The following is a 23,425-nucleotide window of genomic DNA, read 5'->3' as shown; positions in this document are numbered from 1 at the left end:
AGAAAGACAGTGGGATAGCAGTACATCATGCAGGCAGAGAAAATACAGAGTAGGAGTGAGATGAGCAGGCTAAGAACATTAAGCAGGGCCAGAGAAAATAAAGCCAGAGTAGGAGAAACAGATGAGCAGGTCAATTCCATCCCGTATCCATATTTTGGGTTGCAAATGACTTGTTATATAGGATGAACAAAGAAAGGGAAACTATTACACCAAACTGCTGGTTCTACAACTTGTTAGAACACTTGAGTCTATTTTAGTATATAGCCACATTTTGGGGGATACTTAAGGATGGACAAATCTGAAGCTAGAATTTTAAGTATGTTTTATTGGTTTGGTATAATGAAAGACATTTGACAACATCTGTGCAGTTTCATTAGAATTGCAAAAGGCTGCACTACATCATGGTCTCAGACACCTCTGCCTATTACTGAATTGGTCTTAAAAGTCCATTGGTAAAATACAGTAATGACTACCAATGTATTCTAGGGATTATGGACTATGCCACTAAGTTTTCCAAAGTGGTGCCCCTGCAAAAAAACAATGCCAAGTCAATAGTAAAAGAGACAGTGTTACTTTTGCCCAGATTAAGGATTCCCAAGAAAATACCCCACTAATGTCCAGGGTAATGCAACAACTTTATAGGGTCATAGGTACAATTTAGGCCATTGATCTGTGAGAATTTTAGGAAGAAGCCTAGCCTTACATTCTCATAATTCTAGCTTTGGTTTTGCCCATCCTTAAGTATCCCCAAATATGTGACTGTATATTTTGTATATGAATAACTAAAGGCAGGCTGAACAAGGATATTTTTGACCATTTACTTCTTGGCCTATCCATAAGGGAGACGGGTACAAATTGTTACCGTTAAACAGTGACATCTGCTTTAAATTTAGTGCTTACTGATCAGTACAAACATGTAAACAACACAGATGCTCAGCTGCAGCTGTGCAAAGTTGTGATTTGGTGAGCTTCTGCTCTTTGGACCAGAATATGAGGTTCCTTTGAATCAAGTCTACAATGCACTTAAGGTACAGAAGTACCTAACTTAGGCAATATTGTGCTATGAAAGTTGAGCAGAAATGAAAAGCACTATTGTAATTTCATAGATGAGCACAAGGCTAGCTACCCTTGTGGGCCATTTTAAGCACAGCCAGTTTCCTTTTAGGTGCTTAAGTTAACACTGAACATATGGAAAGGGTAATGCCACAGGGTCCTTTTTAAGCATCCAAATATTTTTGTTAAGCTTAGAGACCTCAAGATTATTCTAAAGGGTACATGTTGGGTGGTCAAGCATTTATAGGTTGCCTCTGTCCATTAGGGATATAGTTGCCTGATCAGAGATGAATTTATGATTCCTCATCCACTACACCTGAATTGGGTTAGGGAAGACCTCTACTTCACATGTCTGGCAAGCCTGTTGCAGAGGAGAATACTCTGAGACACATACCAGTTCCTTCAACATGACCCATTTATGTTGCAAGCAAAGTTTAAGTCTTCAGACTGGTCATTTTAGATGCGGTTTGTTTTGCAGATATGCAGAAGGTGCATCAGGGCAAAATCCAAGGATGCCTTGCATGCCAGGCATAGATCACCCCTCAATAGTCTTCTGTAGGAGACAGAGTACAGGGATAGGGCTTTGAGGACATCTGCACAGAGAATTACATATTACTCGTAGTGAGAATAACTGGGATCATACCATAAATAATTTAGAGGAGCCACACATTGGATAAAGCATCTAGGAGCTGTCTCTGTCCATTAGCAGTATAGAGGGCAGTATTGGGGCAAGTTTTCTACTTTCCATCCACAGATTCAAGTTGCACTTGCATACAGACAGGGATGATCTTAGTTTTACATGGATGGAGAGTCTGTTGCAGAGCAGCGGAATCCTCAGAGAGATATACTTGTCCCTCCAAACCATTCTGCTGATGTTGCAGAAAAGGTTTGGATTCCTGGACTGACTATTTCTGGTGCCATTTGACTTATGTGAATTAGGTCCATCAGTAATGAGGCAGGGGATGCACTATATGCCAGACTGTTAGGATACAGAGTACAATGACATGGCCTTGTGGCAGTCCATGTACAACATATTGTTTAGGCCTTGTATCCTTTTACAAAGGTATTTCTGTGGGTGTTACATGTTGACTGAGTTTAGACAGACACGTGCCAAAAGCAGCATTATACTCAATGGCTGACTTAATGTGGACTGAGTAAAAGTGGGCAATGACATCTCTAGATCTAGTCAGAATCCCTTTGTTTATAAGCTGTGTGATGTAAAAAGGACTTGCTTACTTCAGTAGATACATGTAGGACACAAGTTAAGTCACTGTCCACATAAGTTCCCAAGTCCAGAACAACTGGGTCAACTCTCAGGGGTGCATTGCCATTGTAGTAGCTGCCCGGGTAAAATTACTTCCCAAAAGATATGATAATGCATTGTTTGGTATTCAGTTTCAGTCCATGATTCGGGCACTAGTTATTTGTCAGTGTTGTAAAGTGAAACAATTAAGAACTTCAGTGTACCACCCTGAAAATGATGATTTAGTGAAAGATTTCACTAAAACTCTGAAGTCTGTGCTCAAAGTGGTCATAGAACAAGATGTTAAGAAATGGGTTCCGTTAATTCCCTACTTCCTTTCTGCTGTAAAAAAGAGATACCCGAGCTTCAACAGGGATTTCCACATTTGTATTACTACATGGGAAACATCCCCTAGGCTTACTGCAAAACAATGGAGATTTGGGAGATAGAAAAAAAAAAGAAAACATAAAAGTGTAATAGCACGGTTCACAAACTTGCAGGAGAGGATACAACATGGTACGCCAAATAGTTAAGGAACAAACACAAACGATTCAACAGAGTCTAGGACAGAAATTCTAGCTTCTGGTATTTTAAGGCAGCATACAACGTGATAGTGTTAGTTGCTTTTGTACAGAGAAAATTAAAAGGGAACTACAAAATAAAAACAAATGGGAACAGAAGTCCAGAGCAAAAATGTGTTAAAACCATGGAGACAAGATGAAGCTTCTGTCATCAGACTGGGAGCAGACGTAAATACACAGAATACGGGATCTTTATTCCTGCTAGACAAAACTTTTGTCACAGGCACAAAAATGAGCAGTAAAACTGTTTTACTGAGGAAATAAGATTTTTTTCTCCACTGTATAGTACACAAAATTAAAATAGTAGAGAAAATAAATGTAAAACTGTACCACAGTCTCAAAGAAAGTAATAAGTGAAAAAGTGAGAAAAATGCTTACATTATGAATTAGTGAAGAGTCCCAAAGTGATTGGAACAGTCCAACTCTAGGCTGGATAGCTCCACATCATTTTAAAAAGATTTCTGCATACAAAATGAGACATCTAAATATGACGCATATCTAACGTCCAGTGTGTATGATCTCAGGGTGTCTAAATAAAGCAAAGTTTTTGACCATCCTAGATTTGACAAAGGGAAACTGACAGAATCCCTTCACTGATGGAGAGAAACAGAAAACAGGATTTTTCAACCCTGAATGTCTTTTTTGTTGTATTGTCTTATCTTTGGACTTCACAGAGATCCCAAAACTTTCCAAAGGTTCAAGGATAAAGTTTTGAATCCTCATAGCAACGTATTTAACTGTGTACCTTGTTGAGGCAGCACTTACTGTTAATGTGCTTTGCATGACAGAAGCCAGTTACTTAGGGTATGTGATTGGGGGAAGGGTGATTAGATCCGAAAAAGACAAAATAAAAGACATCAAGAACTGACCTATACCAATTGGCAAGTGAAAACATTTTTTGAGAGTAATAGGATACTACAGAACGTTCATCACCAACACTGATACCATAGTCTGCCCTCAGAGACGAGGCTTGATACATAAGCATGCATCCAGGTAAGATAGGATGGACAACAGCAGTAAATGAGGTTTTTAACCAAAGAAAATCAATTTTGTGCTCAAAACAAGTTTTAGTAGCTCCTAATTTCAATATACCCTTTGTTGTATATATGGACACATTTGCAGTTGGGCAAGGAGTTTTGCTCCGTCAGGATATAGGTGGCGAGGAATACTCAATCTGCTACCCAAGCAAGAAGCTAACATTAAAACCAGATGTTTGACATAGAATAAAAATGTCTTGCTAATGCTCGGGCACTTACTTCACTACAATATTAGTCATAGGGATGCAGCATAACCCAAGTAACTAACCATGCATCCCTGCAATGGCTATATAAAGATATGCCAAATGCAAATTAAGCACATGGATAGCATTCCAGCAGCCCTTTAAGTTTCCTGTTAAACACAGGCTGAACAAAAACAAGCTAAATGAGAATAGTTTATCTCTGTACCATAACTCATTCTAGTTAGTGTAGAACTGGATGCTCTGTGCTGGAAGAGGTGGCATAGTGAGAGCCAGATCATGGTCAAATGGGACACAATGCAGGGTAATGGATCGGGCCTCCCTTCCTCCACAACCATTCCAGTTGCCCATTACTTGGCTGTCACTCCCAAATTAAGCCAACAATCTGTGAAGTAAAAGTCATCTGAATAATTCCACATTAAAGGAGAGCTATTACAAAGGCAGATGTAGCTGCTGGCAAACAAGTTTGCATTTAAAGTGCTTTCTAAATTGGCCCTAGGCGTGAGTGCATGCGTGTGTGCGTCTTCCGTAGAAGGTTGGGCACCGGGCTGGCAACTCGACACAGTAAAACTCCACTGTCAATCATGAGCGGACAGGTGATCCGCTGTGGCAACCCCTAACCGGGAAAAGCCGAAAAAAGAAGAATCTACAAATGCAGTGCCTGCTATCCTTCAAGAATAAATTGCCTGTGTTACATTAACAATTAGTGTTGTCTCTGTCACATTAAAAATTAGTGTGCTGGTGATATTGCCATGCCATGACCTGGACTAGATCAGCTATGCAATAGGAAATGTTTGGCACGAACTGGGCTTACAGTCCTGAAGATCATTAAGGAGACTAGTACAAATTAAATGGTGTGCTCATGGACACATAGGTAGTAAATAAAGGTGGAAAAATTCAAACTCTGCACCCTGGCCACAGGTAACAACTCATTTACAAGTCAGAGCTTTAGTCCTCTGTATTAAACTACCAGACTAACAGTTTTTAACTAAATGCAGAAATCTTTTACAATACAATCTTGCAGGGAAGTCTATAACCACAATAATAAGCAACAATAAGGAATGCTGAAGATCAGACAGTTCTGATCACCACTCTAAATAATACACAATACATGACTTGACAAATATAAAATGCTTAGCATTTGCTGGAGACTCTAAAGAAGGTACTGCAAAAATATAGCACTAAAATGCAACATGTTTATTCTATAGTACACGATCTAGGCATATCAATAATAAATAAATTAATTCTTTAGTTCAATTAATAAAGCAAACAATTACAAAAAATATAAATGCTGTAGCAGTAACTTTTGTTCTACAGCTCACAAGTCATACTGAAATGAAAAATATTACTGCATATATCATACTTTTTTGGGGGGGGTTACACACTAGCAGGATGCATGTCTTCTGTCAGACTAAACTAAATCACTTGTAAAGTTAAGAGAATAAAGGAGTTTTGCATATTTAGTTTGTGTACCAGATGAAATTGGGTTTGGTAGCTGGATTGAGTCCCTTACCCCCTGTACTTAAATTACAGAGTTTGACTCTGACAAGCCCCATAACTAAGTAGGGAATTCACCCCCCCCCCACTCCTGTGCACTCACTGAGAAGGAAACGGTTCTGTGAAGTAAACGGATCCATTGCTCCTGCAGACAAGAATGCTTCTTGTCTCGCTTTCTCGGTTGTGCTCGAGGAGGAACTGCTGCAAATCTCCTGTGGGTGTGAACACTGCGTTTCTCTGCTGAAAACCCAAAATCTCCAGGCAGTAATGCTAGAGTTTCTGGGACTGTCTTTCTTGCCACTTCTCAAAAATCTTCCATGCGGACATTGTGTGAGGTTGAGCTAGGACGTCTTGACACAAGGGTTTCTGCATCTGTCTGTCTGTCTTTATGACAGGGAAAGCTTATGGGGATATTCATAGAAAGGATTCTTTTTTAAAGTTAAGCGGGCCCCTCCAGCCAACACAGACCCTAGTCAGCTTTGGGCATAGTATAGTTACTGTTTCACTTGTGTAAAAGCTACAGCATCAACAGAAGGAACTATACAGAACGCCAAATTTGTGAGACTTTAAAAACATGAACTGTAAATACCACTAATGTACTGGTTTCATTTTGTTGGAGCCAACTCTGAATTGATATTGTAGCATTGTAAAAAATGCATTTCATGCCTGCACTGTAAATAAGCTGCAATGAAATTATAAAATATGTCTCTAACATAATACTCACACATCTGTAAAGTATATTATATATCACACACACATATTATATATATATATATATATATATATATATATATATATATATATATACACACACACACACACACATACACATACGCACACACACACACGTACATACATACGCACACACACACGTACATATGCACACACACACGTACATATGCACACACACACGTACATATGCACACACAATTGTTAGCTCTAGTAACTGTTACAGAGCTGTAATGCTACAGAAGTGAGAGGAGAAACCCACAAATTTACTCTGAATGGAGGAGGTCATGTTCCCTTCCTATAAAGGAAAGGTTAGAGACAGAAACAGCTATTCTAGGAGAAGTTAGAGCCTTGGAGACTAGAGACACATGAGGAGAGACACTGGCCTCTCACAGAGAGGGAGTTCTGTAACTAGTAGTAGGGAGCCTTGCAGAACAGAGGCCAAAAATTAAGGAGAAGGAACCTTGGTGTTACAGAAAGTGACCCGTGGATTATCAAGACAATGACAGTGGATTAGCTTGTTACCAAGAAGACCGAGAGATGTAGTGGTGAAAAAGACACATCCTGACTCAGCCTGAGGAACAGGGACAAAAGAAGTGTAGGATATTATTTTCCTCAGATGATTTTTATGACGCAGAACTGTACTAGTTTTCCTTGCATTTTAAATAACTCAGGGATATTTAAATTATTTACACTGTTTCACACACTACACTGGTGGTTTGCAGTGGGTAAAGCTTAGCATAAAATATACAAAACTACAATATTTGGTATTTCTGCAGTGCTTCCTGCAGTACTAAAACCTAGTGCATTAGTTTCCCCACCTCTAAAACTGCCACTGTCAGCATGCTATCACAGCCACCTGCAGAAAGACAGGGAGAGTATTTAGTGGGTGCCTACTGAGAGACTGCTGCCTTTTTTGGCAACATGTGATTTCTGCTACAAGTAACCACAAAGGTAAGATATACTCGTGTATGATTTAGTGACAGTCTAACAAACAGTAAAGCTCAAAGTGGTGCATGCTACAAATGTTCACTGTATTGAAATGGTGGGGGTTGAGGCATAGCTTTTCCAAACAATTCTCAACTATGTGTGAAAGAGTCAAAGGCTTATTTTTGCCACAGTCAGAATCAGAAGCCAGACTAATAACTAAATAAAAGAATTCTTAAATGAATTTTAAAAGAATTGAAAACAGTGGCACAGTAACAAAAGTGTCATGGAGCTGCTGAAGTGTTGCTTACTAAAAGAAGTGCATAGTAAATTGCTGGAATGTCACTTGCTATGGATATACATTGCCAATAATAGTAAGATGCTGAAGGATGTGCACTGGGGAGAGACATTGTTGCACTATGAAGAAGCAAGTAGTGAGTGTGGTATAACTATGATGAACTTTCAAATTACAAAAACGATGATTTACTGCATTTTAAATTAAGCATAAAGCTTTGTTGCTTCAAATTATTTGTAAATTAGGAAAACCTGAGGAAATTCCCACATATATAAAAAAAGTCTTGTTAGTAAATGCAAAGTGCGGTGTGCTTAAAAAGTGAAGAGTAACTGATATACAAAGTGCTGAAAAACGTGGTTGCAGTAAAACTCTATACACATAAGCAATGATATACTAAGGAAATTTGTTTAGTGGCTTTTGGAGAAAAAACAGGCAGTTCTGAAATGTGTACACTGCAGTATACTGAGAAAAAAAGCACAGTTGTGTAAAATCTTGCCATAATGGTAGATGTCCTTGCCTTCGTCACTGCAGTATTCCATACTAATGGGATTCTCTCCTGTAAATCCCTCCATCCGCCAGTTTACAAAAGTTTACCATTGCTTTAAGGTACAGTGAACATCATCTGCACACTCCTTGGGTGGGGTAGGGCATACCATTCTCAGAACAGAGTGGCCCAGTAGGAAAAGCAGTCCAAGGAGAATCTGCACAGCCAGGAAGGGAAAAAGAGCAGGGGGGTGGAGGGAGGGAGTGAATACTGCAGCAGTAAATGCAAGGACATCTACCATTATGGTAAGATTTTACACAACTTTCACAGCACATTCACAGCTGCAGTATTCCTTACTAATGGGAGAGTGCAAAAGCTCATGAAGAAATTTGGGAGGAGGAAGCAGCAGAGCCCCCTAAGAAGCCATGAAGAATGGCAGCAGCAAAACCAGCTATAGTTCTGGTTATACCATCCAACCGGTAATGTTTGGTAAAGGTATGCACAGAAGTCCAGATAGGAGCTTCAGGAATAGAATTAGTGTCTAAGCCTTTGAAAAAGCACCAGAAGTAGCCACAGCTCTAGTGGAGTGAGCCTTTTATAGAAAAGTAAGGCTCTCACCATGAAAAGTGTAACAAAAAGAAATAGCCTTTGAAATCCAAGTGGAAATAGTTTGCTTGGAAACAGTCAAACCTAAAGACTTAGGATGAAAAGAAATAACTGGTCAGACTTCCTGATAGCTTTAGTTTTATCCAGATAAAATCTGAGCTGTCTATGCACATATAAGGTATGCAACACCCTCTCACTCTCAGAACCCTCTCACTCTCAGATTGTGGAGTGGGAAAAAAGGTAGGCAAATCAACAGACTAAGTGACAACTCAACCACCTTGGGCACAGAAGAAGGATTAGTACGCAAGGACACCCTGTCCTCATGAAATATCAAAAAAAGTGGACAAGCCATAAGGGCTTGCAACTCAGACACCCGTCTGGCAGAAGTAAGAGCTAACAAAAGAACTGTCTTCCAAGAACAATGTTGCAAGGAAGCTGAAACAGCAGGCTCAAAAGGAGCCCAAGTCAAAAATTAAGATCCCAAGGAGGATGAACAGGCTTTCTGGAAGATCTAATATTAACGACGCCTTTAAGAAACTGCTTAGCTTCAAATCTAGAAGCTAATGGGGGAGTTAAAGGCAGACAAGCAGAAAGAGCTGATAAGTGGGCCTTAACAGAAGAATAGGCCAAATCAACATTGAGCAACTCACACAAATAAAAAAGAACCAAAGGAAGTAGGCCTTAACAGAAGAATAGGCCAAACCAGCACTGAGCAACTCACACAAATAAAAAAGAACCAAAGGAACATCCACAGAAAGTGAGTCCAGGTAACGAGAAAGACACCAATGGAAAACCTCTTTCATTTAGATAAATAGGATTTCCTAGTAGTAGGTTTCCTGGCCTCCTGCAGGACCTGCAGCATGTCCTCAGAAAAAATGTGTCTATGAGGAATCAAAACCCTATCATCCACAGTGTCAGTTGAAGCATGGACAGGTGGGAATGGATGAGAGATCCCTCATCTTGTGTGAGGAGATGCACCCTGTGAGGTAACTTGTGATGATTGCCTCTGGCAAGATGCAGAAGTAGTGGGAACCAGTGCTGTTGCGGACAAAAGGGAGTCACCAACAAGATTTTGGGAGCATCTGGTTGAATCTTGAACAGGACTCTTGGAATGAGAGGAAGGGCAGGGAATGCATAAAGAAACATCCCCTTCCAAGAAAATGAGAGGGCATCCACCTTCCAGACCAGAGGACCTGGGACTGACACAAAACAGAGGAAGTTGTCTGTTCAAAGGGGAGGCAAAAAGATCTACTTGAGGAGTATCCCACTGGTGAACAATGTCCAGAAACCTATCCCTGTGAAACATCCATTCATGGGACTGAGTGAAGGACCTGCTCAGATGGTCTGCCACAACGTTCCGATCTAAAGGAATGTAAACTGCCTGAAGATTCACATGATATTGGATAGCCAGATCCCATACCAGAAGTGCCAACTGGCAAAGACAGTAGGATCTCGTACCCCCCCCCCCCCGTTTGTTGATATACCACATGACTGTGGAATTGTCCATGAATACCTTGAGAGGCCCTGCAGAGAAGAGAAGATGAAATGCCTGAAGAGCCAGCATAAGAGTCCTCATCTCTTTGATGTCGATGTGCTCCTTCCACTGATGAGGCAACCACACTCCCTGAACCTTCAGGGAGCCAAATGTTGCTCTCCATCCCACATCTAAAGCATCTGTGAACAGATCCTAAGAGGGAAGCAGAGGCTGAAACAGGAGCCCTGGATTCAGAGACAACTGCTGAACCCACCACATAATTTTGACTTTGAGACACAGGAAAAGAGGAAAAGGAAAGTCTCAAGGATGCACATGCTGAAGCCACACTGACTTCAGAAACCAGTGGACCTTCCTCATGTGGAGTCTGGCCAGAGGAATCATCGGAATGGTGGAAGCCATGAACCCCAGAGCTCTCAGAAACTCCCTGGCTGAAATGGAGGCCGGGGGAAGAAGAGTTTGAAAGAAAGATATGAGAGTTAATTCCATTGGAGGAGGCAGGGATGCCAGCATTGGCAAAGTTTGAAATCTGCAACCCAGAAGGACATAATTCTGAGAAGGAGTTGGGGAAGACTTGCTGAAGTTTATTGCGAACCCCAGGCTCTGAAGAAGAGAAATAGTAAAATGATGATTTTGCAAGAGGACCTCTGTAGAAAATGCTTGAATCAGTAGTTCATCCAAATAAAGAAAGATTTGGATCCTTTGAAGCCTGCAAAAGGGAATCACAGGAGCGAGGCATTTGGTGAACACCCTTTGGGGCAGTAGAAAGGCCAAAGGGCAAAGCACAGAACTGAAAATGCCAGGAAACAACAGAGAAATGCAAAAATCTCCTGAAAAGAAGATGGATTGGAATATGGAGATAAGCATCCTTGAGGTCCAGAGACACCAGAAAGGCCTGAGGAAGCAAGAGAGGAAAAAGGGACTGGATGGATAACATCTGAAAGGATGGCACCTTCAGAAACGTGTTCAGAAAGAACCCGACAGGCCTGAGAAAGAGGAGCCAAGACATACCTAGAAATATGGGGCTGAAAATTAATAGACCTAAAAGCTAGGGTAGAGGAAGTATAAAACTTTCTTAACCAGCCTATCCATGGTCCTACTGTCCTTGTCAGAAGGCAGTAATTTGGACGAAGGAAGCAATTGAGATGGCTTATCAGAGGCTACATCACAGAGGGGTCAGCAGCTGGACATTTAAACAAAAAGAAACAATCCTCAGACTTTCTGGTAACAGGGGGCAGAGAATTTGGCACTTTAGAGGCAGTGGAAAAAAACATCCACTAAAGCAGGCAAGACAGGAGGAATGGCCGCAGATTTAGAAGATTCCATTTGTAGTAACTTATAGTACCGCTTATGGATATCCGAAACCTGAGCACAATCCCACTTAAAAAAGTCCATCATCCTAGAGATAGTGTCCCCAAAGGAAATTTCCTCAGAGGGATTATCAAGAGTATGAGAATCCTCCTCCTCAGTCCTGTAGTCTACAGGAGAAGGAATCTGGGCAGAATAAGCAAGGGAGTTATCAGAATCCACCTCAGAAGAATGGAATTTTCTTGACCTTTTAGGGGAAGAGGCGTACCAAGGAGAAGTAAAAACTGAAACCCCTTGAGAAGGCTGCAATGACAGTAAAGCATTAAATAACCCCTGAGTAAAGGCCTGCCACCTCACTTTGTGGATCCCTAGGAGCAGAAGAGACACGGTTAGTTTTCTGTTTCTTCGTCAAAGGAACAGCTGTCTTGAGAAGGCCCAGACTCAGGACGGCATTCCACAACTGCAGTAGGAACCTCTTCCCAAAAGAGAAACTGCGGAACCCCATTAGACCTCTCGGAAATAGTCAACTGTGGTCCCCTCTGAACGCCCAAAATGGATGCCTGCAAAGCGTCATCGGATGTGCTGCCTGCCAGATCCTCACTGCCCTCCAACCCAGACGCGGTAGAATAATCTGACAATACAACTGGGTGAGCCTCTGAGTGCATAATAACCTCAGGAGAAACACCCAGCAGAGGCTGGACACCAGAAGATTCCAGCCTTACATTATGCACCTTCTTCGCAGATGGCTGACCCTCTGGGCAGGAAGTTCGATCCATAGTACCCACAGCAAGAAACTTAAGTCGCTGGTTCTCAAGGTACGAGGAAAGGGAAGAAAGCCTATTATGAAGAGTTTTGGGGACAAACGCACAAACTGAACAAGACGTATGGTCGTGAGTAGCACCAAGGCAAAAAAGACACATCATGACAGTCTTTATGGGGAATCAATCTCCCACACTGGCATTTACCCTTCCTGGATGACTAACTAACTCCAAACAGCACTAAACAAATGGAAGAAGTAACCAAAAACCCATCTGGGTACTTATCTGCAACTGTGAGGACTCCAGCAAACAGGAGTAAACACAGAAAAGCCAATAAACAGAAAAAACGGTAAAAAAAAAAAAAAAAATACAGATGTGTGCAACAGACCGACGGTTAAAATAGCATTCGGACTGGTGGCAAAAAAGTTCTGAGGATGGTACACCTAAATGTTACCTTTATGCCCTATTTTATGCAAGGAGTAAGCAGGTGATGTTTGGTGTACTTTAACCGCAACGGTAAACATTTGTAAACTGGCCGGATGGAGGGCTTCACGGCAGGGAATCCCATTAGTAAGGAATACTGCAGCGGAGAATGTAAGGACATCTGTTGTGCTGGCTTTCTGAGAAAAAATAAACAAATTCTGAAATGTAAACTATTAGAAATGGTGACTAGACTTTACGTTTTTATCTACACTCTTAAGTATTGTATGAAGTGGTAATGAAGCTAAGAATTCAATAGCATGCCGTTTCTGAAAGAGTTCAAAACTACTAATACCCAGGATTAAAACAAAGTAATATTTTAAAATTATGCGGATTTTAAAGCAAACCTCTCTAGCAAGAAAAATAGGATTCATTTTATGTTGAAAACAAAAGTGTGTTGCTTTTAAAAAGTTAAACCCTCTGACAGGGGAAATATCTACTACTATGCAAAGCAAGAACTGGGTGCTTCTTTTAAGAGTTAAATCCTCTGACAGAAAAGAGGGGGTTCATTTTTGTGTGCTGCAAAAAAATAATATTGTGTGCAATCCTTAAAAAAGGAATGAGCGGGAATTGTATGTATTGAAAAACGAGAGGCAACAGAGGTAATGAGCAAAATGATATTTGTGCAGTTATCATGGAAAGGGGAAATATATTAAGGTCTTTTAATATACAGTAACATGGTTTTACAAAAGAAGGCAGTATTGGCCAACCAAATCAGATCACAAACAGTGCTGTGGCAAACTGGAATTAAAATGTGTTGCAGTCTGGTGTTGCAACTATGCAAAGTAAAAGCTTAGCTGAAAAATGCTGACTGTTGCTCTAAAGATTCTAAGGCAGAAAGAGAAATGGAACAGATGATGTGGATGAACATAACTTTTTCTGAGCATGCTGTTAAGAAGCAAGAACTTACTCTGCACTGGGTTTCCACATTAAGCCCTCCAATCTCTCTGCTACCTAAATGAAGATGTTTAGACATGCACTCAAGCTGCATACTGATTATATTACAGCAATTATTATATCATCACCATTTCCTCACAGCCCCTCCCACACTTCTGTGTTAATGCTTTTAGGGATTAAAAGTATTAGAAAGAAATACTGATGCCATATTATGCAATTACTTCAGTTAAATGTATGTACTGTGTGTGTGTGTGTGTGTGTGTGTGTATGTGTATGTGTGTGTGTGTGTGTGTGTGTGTAGATATATATATATATATATATATATATTTTTTTTTATGTGTATATATCTATGCAAGACATCTTCCCTTCTTGCTTCTGAAGCCAATAAATGAACCCCATCTAGTACATTAGGAAGGTACTTTCTATTTACCTAAACTCATGCATACCTAAATGTGTGTATATGACACAGATGAAAAATGTGCAGTGAATATACTTTTATCATATCTGTTTACCATCACCTATATCAACATCGAAAACAGAAGGAATATTACAAAAATATGTTAAATATGGTTAGAAGCTACATCATCCAAATTATGAACAACAGGATTTCAAAAAGGCAGAACTGCAAAAGTATGCTTTGTGGGAAGTTGTAACCGAGTTAGGGCAGAGAACAACTCAGCTTTTTACTCACAAAATAAATCTGGTCCGCAGCCACATAAAACAAGAGAAGAAAAGCTAAAATTGCCAATCACTTGTTCTGTTATCACACAACTACATGTCCGGTGTGCTTCCACAGATAGCTTGCTATATGTAGGTGATGATCAGCAAAGAACACATGAAGTTATAATAAAAACATTAATCCTGTGTGACCAGTTCTACTTTAATTTCCTTTGATCTTTGCTAGAACATCAATGATACTTTACAAAGAACTACATTTCCTTACACCATCAAGATGCCCCCCTTTCCTGTTCCATAGGTTACCATTTCCATTACTATTCAGTGGTTTAATGAGGTTGCATTTCCCAATAACAACACTTAACAGGAAAAACAAATATCCCCAGCAGCTTCCCCTACACAAACACGATGCTGTCTGAAAAGTCTCACATCCATAAATCACAGCCTGCTTGGCTTATTTCATAAGAAAACGGAAAAGTTCAGTTTCAAGTTCACACCTGTATCTTAGACTTAACAGAATAAACATGAGATTAAAAACAAGCAACAGAAGCTTCTCACCAGCAGACCTTGCCACAAGTGCATTGGGTCATTTTGTTTCTTCACTTTTACAAACATTTTAGAATTAAATGGGCTGGTCATGCTGCCCTGTTTCAGTGCATTCACATAACTCAGTTTTAAAATACACAATACAACTTACTATGCTTCTTTATAGCAATGGAACTAAATTTAGCATTTACATATAATATATATATATATATATATATATATATATATATTAATTAATCAACATAAAGTTACTCACTTCCTCTTAGAAACTTCTCTAAGCCGAAGTGAAAGCATATAAAAATATTGTCATATCAGATGGAGACATTCAAGCAAATGCCACCCCTTAAAGAGCCAGGTAACATTCTCTGGCAAAATAAAGAAGCCAGCACAGAGACAGTACCTGAGCAAACTTGCACACATGGTGCTCAGTATGAAAGTGATTTTTTTTAAACAAACTCAAATTCTTGAATGTGATGTTGAGCTAGATGTACAGAATCGCACATCATTTGCAGCATTATTTCCAGCAATCTAACACATGGTTTAAAGTGACTACATTTACTGGTGTATAAGAATGAGGAACAGGTTGTTTTATCTTAATTAATGGTAGTGTTCTACCAGCCCTTAAAACCATTGCTGGAGCCATGTTCCAAAGAGCCCATTCTATCTTTTATGTATGCCAAAATGCATACCACATTCCACAAACAACTCTAAGCAGTCATTGCTACACTTGCATAGTGTTAAAGAAAATAGTAGTGAGGACAAGTGAATTTTAATGCTTATTCAACATTTTTTTTTATACTACAGCACTGCATTTTACCCAAAGTGGCCATAGGAAGGAGAAGAAAAGACGGATGTTAAATAATGAAGCGCAACATGACAAAAGGTTTTGGATATGTTAAAAGGGGTCCCCTTCACATGGTCGACTTTTCATAAAGTCGACTTTCATATAGCCGAGACCATATGATCAACTTTTGAAAAGCCGACCATGGGGAACCGCTATCTCTGCACAGTGCGGAATGGGAAATTTTCCCACTTCCGCACTGTAGTGCGATCTCGGAGTTGGTAAATTGTGTAGCCCCTCTGCTAGCAGTTTAAGGTAAGTGTTTGTTGTGTTTTAATGTTTACTTTACATGTTCGGCATTCAGAAAATTGATCATATGGTCTCGGCCATATGAAAGTCAACTTTCTGAACTGTCGACCATGTAAAATAGCCCCATTAAAAGACCAGGACTAAAATAAAAGTTTTGAGGTTCTGTTTTGCAAATCTAGACATCCTAAAATAGAAAAAAGCAATAACAGTATTTTCACTGAACAACTCTGAATACTCTCTCAAATATGAAGTGGCAGTAATACTCCACTCTGTTCATTAAAGATGTCCGAGTACTAAGCACTGCAAAATTTGTAGTAAAGCAAAAATACATTTTTTTCTGCCATACATATGGCAACTAATATCTTCCAAATTTCTCTAGTCTATCTTATCCATTTTAAGTCAGTCAATGTGGGGAAAAGTCTTTGCTCAGCTTTTGCACTTGCCCAGCCTTCCGCTATATTAAATCTAAATTAACTTCTTCACTTTATAGTTTCTTTTGGATTTATTTACTCCAAGATATATCAATTGCATTTGTTTTTGTTTTTTGTTTTTTTTTAATCACATTTGCTAATGTCTCGCCATCTCCCTGCATGCTTCATTCAATATTATTGCAGAACACTGAAAAGACTGTGCACAAACACTGGAAATTGGAAACCTGTGACTACAAAATCATATCAGGAAAAATACTGCTCACTAGTGGGACCCACAAAGGCCACAAATAACTACACAAAACTTAATGATAAATCATATCATACAACAGTTCAGCCGCATCTGTGGATATATGTATGCATACTAATGTAGTACATGGAACACTGATTACAGTCAAAAATTAGCAAAAAGATAGGTTTGTGGTGTACAACAACTTTATAAACCACAGCTTACTTCTGTTAGACTGAAATCTTTCACTATCACACAAGTAGCACCCACAAAAAAAAAAAAAAAAAACAGAAATCTTTTGCAGCTATAACAGCTGTAATGTACATCAATTTAAAAGAAGTATATCAGAGTGAAGTGTCTATGTGTTTTTAATATTGTTATATCAAAGCTATAACTAGGGAAGAGTGAAGAGGTGAATGTCATGGGTTCACACTGTTAAGAAGAAAAGGTGCTGATTGGTCACTACAAGTCAGAACAACTGCCAGTAATCATTGAAGAAGAAGGCCTGCTATGTGCGTGGTACCAACTACAGCAAGAAGATGACCCTTTAAAGTCATATGCCTTTAATTTCCATAGTGTGCACATATTTTTGAGGTATAACTGGTTTAATAACTCTGTTTTCCAGGACATTTCCCCTAATAACTCACATTCAAATTGTCTTCACGCTAAAATATTCATACCTTTACAAACAAAATGTCTTACTTCCAAAGGCATCTCTTATTCCTCCTGCTGTTTGACATACTCAATTAAAGCACTAAAGATGACCTCAACCCCCAACTCCCACTCTGACGCAAATATTTACAAATACATGCTACAGCCAAACAGCTGTAGAATAGGCAAAAGACAGTGGTGCCTTGACTTCTATCTTTTTTCACCCTCCACAGCTTGGAAATACTATATATTTTCTGTTTCGCCTCTTTACAACATCAATACAGCTAAAAACATTTTACAAACAAAAAAGGGCGATATTGTAGTTGAGGGCCTCACCAGATGCGCAGTAGCAAGCCACGCCCAAAACCCACCCCCGTGATATGTCATTCATGAATATGCATTCCCTCCCAATGTACAACCGAAGAAAAAAAAAAAGTGCACTTGACGTTGTACTAGGATAGTAAGTATAACAGTAAACTGAAAGTAAATTACCGGTATGGCGTGAACCAACATTTAAACAAAAAAAAAACTCTCGACCTTGGGGTATTTCAGTTTCTTAAGAGGACTGCCAACTGCTAAATTATGGATTTGATACAACGTAATAGCTTCTTATTTAAACTAAAGTGTTTCCGTTGTCACAGTGCTTTTAATAGTCAAACAGTCACCAAAATCTCATATTGACACTTTGAACGGTTATGTGCTGTCAGTACAGCATGCAATCATAACGGAAGTGTAACCGCTTCTTCTTTCTTTCACTCAGTTGTGGGGTTAAGTCTTTAAGTATCACAGGGTGTTGCAGCATGACTGAACTTTGACATGCACATATTGTGTGTAACGGCAAGTTTTAGTAGACCGGAAATGTTAAGAAAAAAATATATATAGAATTTATTGCCTGTTTGTCGAAAACCCCAAGTAATATGCAGACCGGGTTGTCACTCAATTTGCTACACGCCCACTTCTGCGCGAAAGGAACTGGATAGGCCCTCAACTACAATATCGCCCAAAAAAGTTTACAGTTATTTTATCAATGACTGTCATTTTACTTTCTGGAGATGTACATGTAAATTCAGGACCAAAATATGACAGCTATAACTCTAAATGGCGATATTGCACTTGAGGGCCTCACCAGATGCGCAGTGGCAAGCCCCGCAAAAACCCACCCCCGTGCTGTTTCGTAATCGGGCACTAATGAATACGTATTCTCTCGAAGAATCCTAATACACTGTCCAGCTTTTAGTACGTGTCTTGTGTTGTCTTCGAGAACAATTGCTTGTTTCTTATTTTAATATAAACAAAGAAATGCGTATTTATTAAATAAAAGACATATTTCAGAAACTATGTTTTGTTCCTGCATCTGGCTGTCTGCAAAGTACATTTTCTTTTCAATTAAATGGTAAACTACATGGTCACTTTTTAGCGAATGATCGGGAGATACATTTTTTTGTTCAAAATAAAGTATATAAGCTCACTTCTTATTCTTGTCCTGACCTAGGGTTACCACCAGTTTTCCTTTAGGCTGGGCAGTCCCTTATTTGGGCAGGTGTGTCCTTGTCGGGGAGGGGGATATTAAAATGGCAAGTTTCCTTTTTTTTCTAAGTTCCCTTTATTAGTCGACTAAAGCTATTATTTTTGTATTTGAATCGCTTACCAACCAACTAAAATTCTAAAAAGAGTGGGTTTTTATTTTAGCAAAAAAGCTATTATTTTTGTATCTGAAACACTTCAAAATATAACAAGCAACTAAAATTCTTCAAGAGTGTGCTTTTATTTTTAGCAAAAAAAAAGTCCATTCGTTTGCATTGTTTGAATGTCATGTCAATCATGGCTCACTACATATGCAGACCTGGTAGTCAATCATTCGTGACACGCCCATTTCTGCACGAAACACAAGGTGAAGCCTTCAAGTACAATATCGCCCTCTAAACTGCTATCAGCTGCGGTACTACAGAACTGCAGTATCACTAAGAAGTGGGCACATCTAGCAGCTTGGTCTATACTGCATAACAAAGATCAGTGCTATTTAGAAGTCTTGGTTAAAAGACAATTGATGACAGATGCCTTTACTTTCACATACCACTATACTCACTTGTAATAGGCCTGGTAACAGGCCTGGTGGTGGGTGTAGTAACTACAAAAAGATTTTACCTTAATTTAGAACTGGCCATCTCAGAATGAGTTAACTATATGTGCTATTAAATTTTTGGTTATGGTCTTTGGTACTCCTAAGAGATTATTTGGTATTTCACCACCAATCATCATAGATCTTGCCATTTCCTCTCTACAGTTCACCAAACAGTAAACATATTTTGGGGCTCCTGCTTGTTAAAACTTAATTTACTTTGTTTAAATATATAGCAGATTAAAGTAACTGCATAATAAGTAAATTTATGTTATCCTCTTATGGAATATAGAATGCCATCATTGCATTGTAGTATCATGTACTTAGCAATTTGTTGGGGGTTGTAATGTGTCCATGTTATTCTCTCTTCTGTGTACGCACATAATTAATCTCTTTTTTGTTGTGTGTAGGGTCTATGACAAATGGTCTAGAAAGTGACTGAGAGGATAAGGGAGAATGCTGGTCTATGGCAGTGTATGCGAGTACTGTTTATGTTAATGGCAGTAGCACAGTTTGAGAGCTGTGTGCTGCTGCTGTAACACTGTTAATCCTATACGAAAAGTACCATCAGGCAATATACCCCAATAAGGAAGTTTTAAAAACATTACTTTAATTCCAACACCTCGAGTGCTTACATAAAACATTTTTACATTGGCCTTATTTTGCTGAATTACCCGGATTCTTCTTCTAGCCCTTGTAAAATGTTTGATAAACTAAGGAAAATTACACTTGGTCAGTAATGTCAGACATGCTAGCTTCATAGCTCTTATGGTACAGAAAATGCACGTGGATGCAAAACTTCTTGTTCTGTTAACTTACAAGGTCCCTGATATTACCTCAGAGTTTTTGGCATTACCTTTGTAAATCATACTTGCTTGTCGTTTAGAAAAAAATATGTGGATGCAAAATCAGTTGTTCTAGTAACTTTCAACATTCCCGATTTTGCTTCACATTATTTGCCCTGTCCCTCTTTCTAGTAAATCGATTTACTAATTAGCCAATAATGACAGGAATTAGCGTTTTACATTTCGTAATATTCAAAAGACGCATGTTGAGGTAATACCCGTTTTTTTAAGTGTACAAAACATTTTAATGGATGGGTTGTTATACCGGTGTTTATTTAGGCATCTGCATTTCTGACCGCTATTTTATTACCGCCGATGCTGAAAAGGGTGCTGCATTAACCAACCTACGCTTTAAAGAAATAGATAAAAAAGACCCGCAGTGCACCTTAAAGCTATCTGCATACTTTATTTGAAGAAAAATATATTATTTGCACCACTTAACCTATGCAACAGTCCTCAAGCAAGCACTATATTAACATTCATTCCCCAACTCCCCATTCCTCAGTGTCAGCTTAATATGTAAATCATATTACCATACTACTTGATTTTAAGAAAATGTTTTAGTTTACCACTAATATTCGTTTCTATTCTGCTTTAGTTTTATAAATAAATGGTTAAGATGTTTTATTTAAGAATTACGATTACATAGTTGAGACAAATACCTACTCGCTTAAAAAGTTTCATTTTCTGCATGCACATAAACCCATTCATTTCCTGAATCCGCACAGACATTTACAAAAACACGTGAGACTGAACACCTATAGAAAAACATTTGTCAGAAAAGCTAACGTAATTTAAATCCTTACCTTTTCGTGGACAGAAAAAATACAAATATGAAGTATTACAGAGACTCGTAAGATCGTATGAAAAACTTGATGTCCTTGTCATTGCAAAAGAGAATTTTCTAAGCTACAGTACTTGGGAGATATATTTGCTACAAAAGAAAACAATCATCTCCATGGTAACAGGACGCAGTACGGGTCCACTGAAAGGGACAAACTTCCTTAATGTTACTTCATGCTTCGATTCTGTGTCACTTATCCCAGTATATTAGTAGAGTTTACTGTCGAGACTGAAGACAATGCGTCAGGGCAAGACTTCGTAACCAAAATTGTAGTTAGTATGAACCTTTAAAAGAGGCTTTGCAATGACAAGGACATCAAGTTTTTCATACGATTTTACGAGTTTATGTAATACTACATATTTGTATTTTTTCTGTCCACGAAGAGGTAAGGATTTAAATTACATTAGCTTTCCTAAGACAAATGGTTTTCTGTAAGTGTTCAGTCTCACGTGTTTCTGTAAATGTCTGTGTGGACTCAGAATGTATTCAACCACAGTTGAAATATGGTTCACAAAACGTTGCCTCCTTCTCAATGCAAAAAAAAAAAACAAGCTCCTTCTCTTTACACCCACCAGTAAGTCCTCCCCTATAGATTTCTCTGTCATTTCCAATAATCGCACAACCATATACCCCGACTCTACCACCAAGTTGTTAGAAATTACTATTGACAATAACCTTACGTTTGATATCCATATAAATAATGGCATAAAAACTGTCACTAGAAAAATAGGCTCCTTATATCGAATCAAAACTTTCCTAACTCCAATAGCTAGAACCAAGATTGCACAATCCCATTTCATTTCAACTCTTCTATATACCTGTCCCATATACACTAACCTCAAAAAAATAACCTTGTCAAACTAGCTCATGCCTACAACATCATCGCCAGATTTGCCACTGGCAATCCCTTTAGAACTCACCACTGTTTAAATCTAATGCAGCTAGGCTGGCTTGAACTTCAAAACCATCTGATTATCTCCCAACTAACCACTTGCCCACAAGATATTTTATCAACCTAACAGCACTCCTATCTAATCTCATAATCCCCTATAAAAATCTAAACTCCCTACCCTCTTCTAGTAAACTTCTAGCTAGCATAACCAAGACTAACAACACGGCTGGTGATTCCCTGTTTTCTAACACAGCGGGAAAAAACTGGAACCTACTCCCCAACAAACTAACGTCACTTTATTCCTTGCCTCTCTTTAAAGAAAACCTCAAAAGACACCTTAAAACACACTGGTTATGCCCCTGCAGTAACCCTGACTAACCTTCTGGTTTTGCTAATATTATTTCCGCCTCCTACTATATATTCCAAACTCTAATGCATACTTTTTGAAGCAGAACAGGAACTGGTGAACACAATGGAACATACTGGTGGAATCTGTCCTGTTGATTATCACAAAACATTCTTATTTTCATAATTTTATCATACCCTTTTGTAACTTTTATTTGTGTAAATAATTTAACACATACTTTTGTCACTTTTATATTAGTGTAAATACCATCTTTTATCTCCATTTTTTATTCACTGCTTCTTGTATTTTTTATTGAACTACTTTCATTTACTATGTATCAACTATGATTTGCATCGTTTGTATTGTATTTCAAATTTATAATCAAATTATTTACTACTGGAGCTTTTCTCCCCGGGCCTCTACTGAAAATGGAAATATATCCAGTTAGCCTAGCCCGGTTAACAAATGTAAAATAAAAAATAAAAGAGCCGATTGAACAGCCTCCAGCATCCCATAGGTTGGTACTAGGCTATTGGCCGTAGGGCCTATACAAGCCTAGCAAACAATTTCCCGGCTATTTCTTCCCACAATATTTACTTCCTGGACCCCTGTCTTAGCAGGGCGACTGACGTGATCGCCCGGGTGAATTTCATATCTCCCATCCAATCATCAAGGTTCCTTCTGAAGAGGGCCAAGGAGGCGCTCTGCTTGACATGTATGGGCAGTCTATTCCAGAGTATGGGGAGTCTCTGGGTCAGAAACCTATCCCTCCAGCATGTTTTGTTCATTGTGATGACAAGTTTTAGATCCCTGAAGCGTGTGGCTCTGTGGGATTGGGATTTCTTTAAAGTGAGAACTGAATTCACTAAACACTGACAGCCCTTTAAGTTTCAGTCTTCCTATATTTCAGGAAACACATGGTAACACACAACACTTTATTTCTGCAACTTTCTAAGATTGTACAATAAATATTTAAAATGTGTCCCTGATTTTGCCCCCCCCCCCCAAATAAATGTTGGCATTTTCCAGATTTCTTGGGCTGCGAAGTTGAGAGATTTGGTGGTATGTCAAGTGTATTTTACAAGGAGTTGAGAGCTTCAGGGCAAAAGACGTTTAGTGCTACTTATGCCATGTAGTTTGCATTGCTAGTATACATAAGTAATACACCCGTAC

General features: G+C 39.0%; 1 protein-coding gene across 2 annotated transcripts in view; it reads right to left on the bottom strand.

The window, feature by feature from the left end:
• LRRC27 (leucine rich repeat containing 27) overlaps window positions 1-21,134 on the bottom strand; it is a 1,872,580-nt gene extending 1,851,446 nt beyond the window's left edge. The window contains exon 1 of one of the 2 annotated variants that reach the window (XM_044056815.1): window positions 20,977-21,134. The gene's annotated coding sequence lies outside the window, so the exon portion shown is untranslated. Of the gene's footprint in view, window positions 1-20,836; window positions 20,895-20,976 lie in introns of those variants that run through there. The other variant, XM_044056816.1, reaches the window with a different exon arrangement.
• Window positions 21,135-23,425: the final 2,291 nt, after the last annotated feature.

The sequence above is a fragment of the Protopterus annectens genome, chromosome 14.part0 (assembly GCF_019279795.1).
Source record: "Protopterus annectens isolate FY-2018-M chromosome 14.part0, PAN1.0, whole genome shotgun sequence".
NCBI lineage: Eukaryota > Metazoa > Chordata > Ceratodontiformes > Protopteridae > Protopterus > Protopterus annectens.
This window is presented reverse-complemented; position numbering and strand designations above follow the sequence as displayed.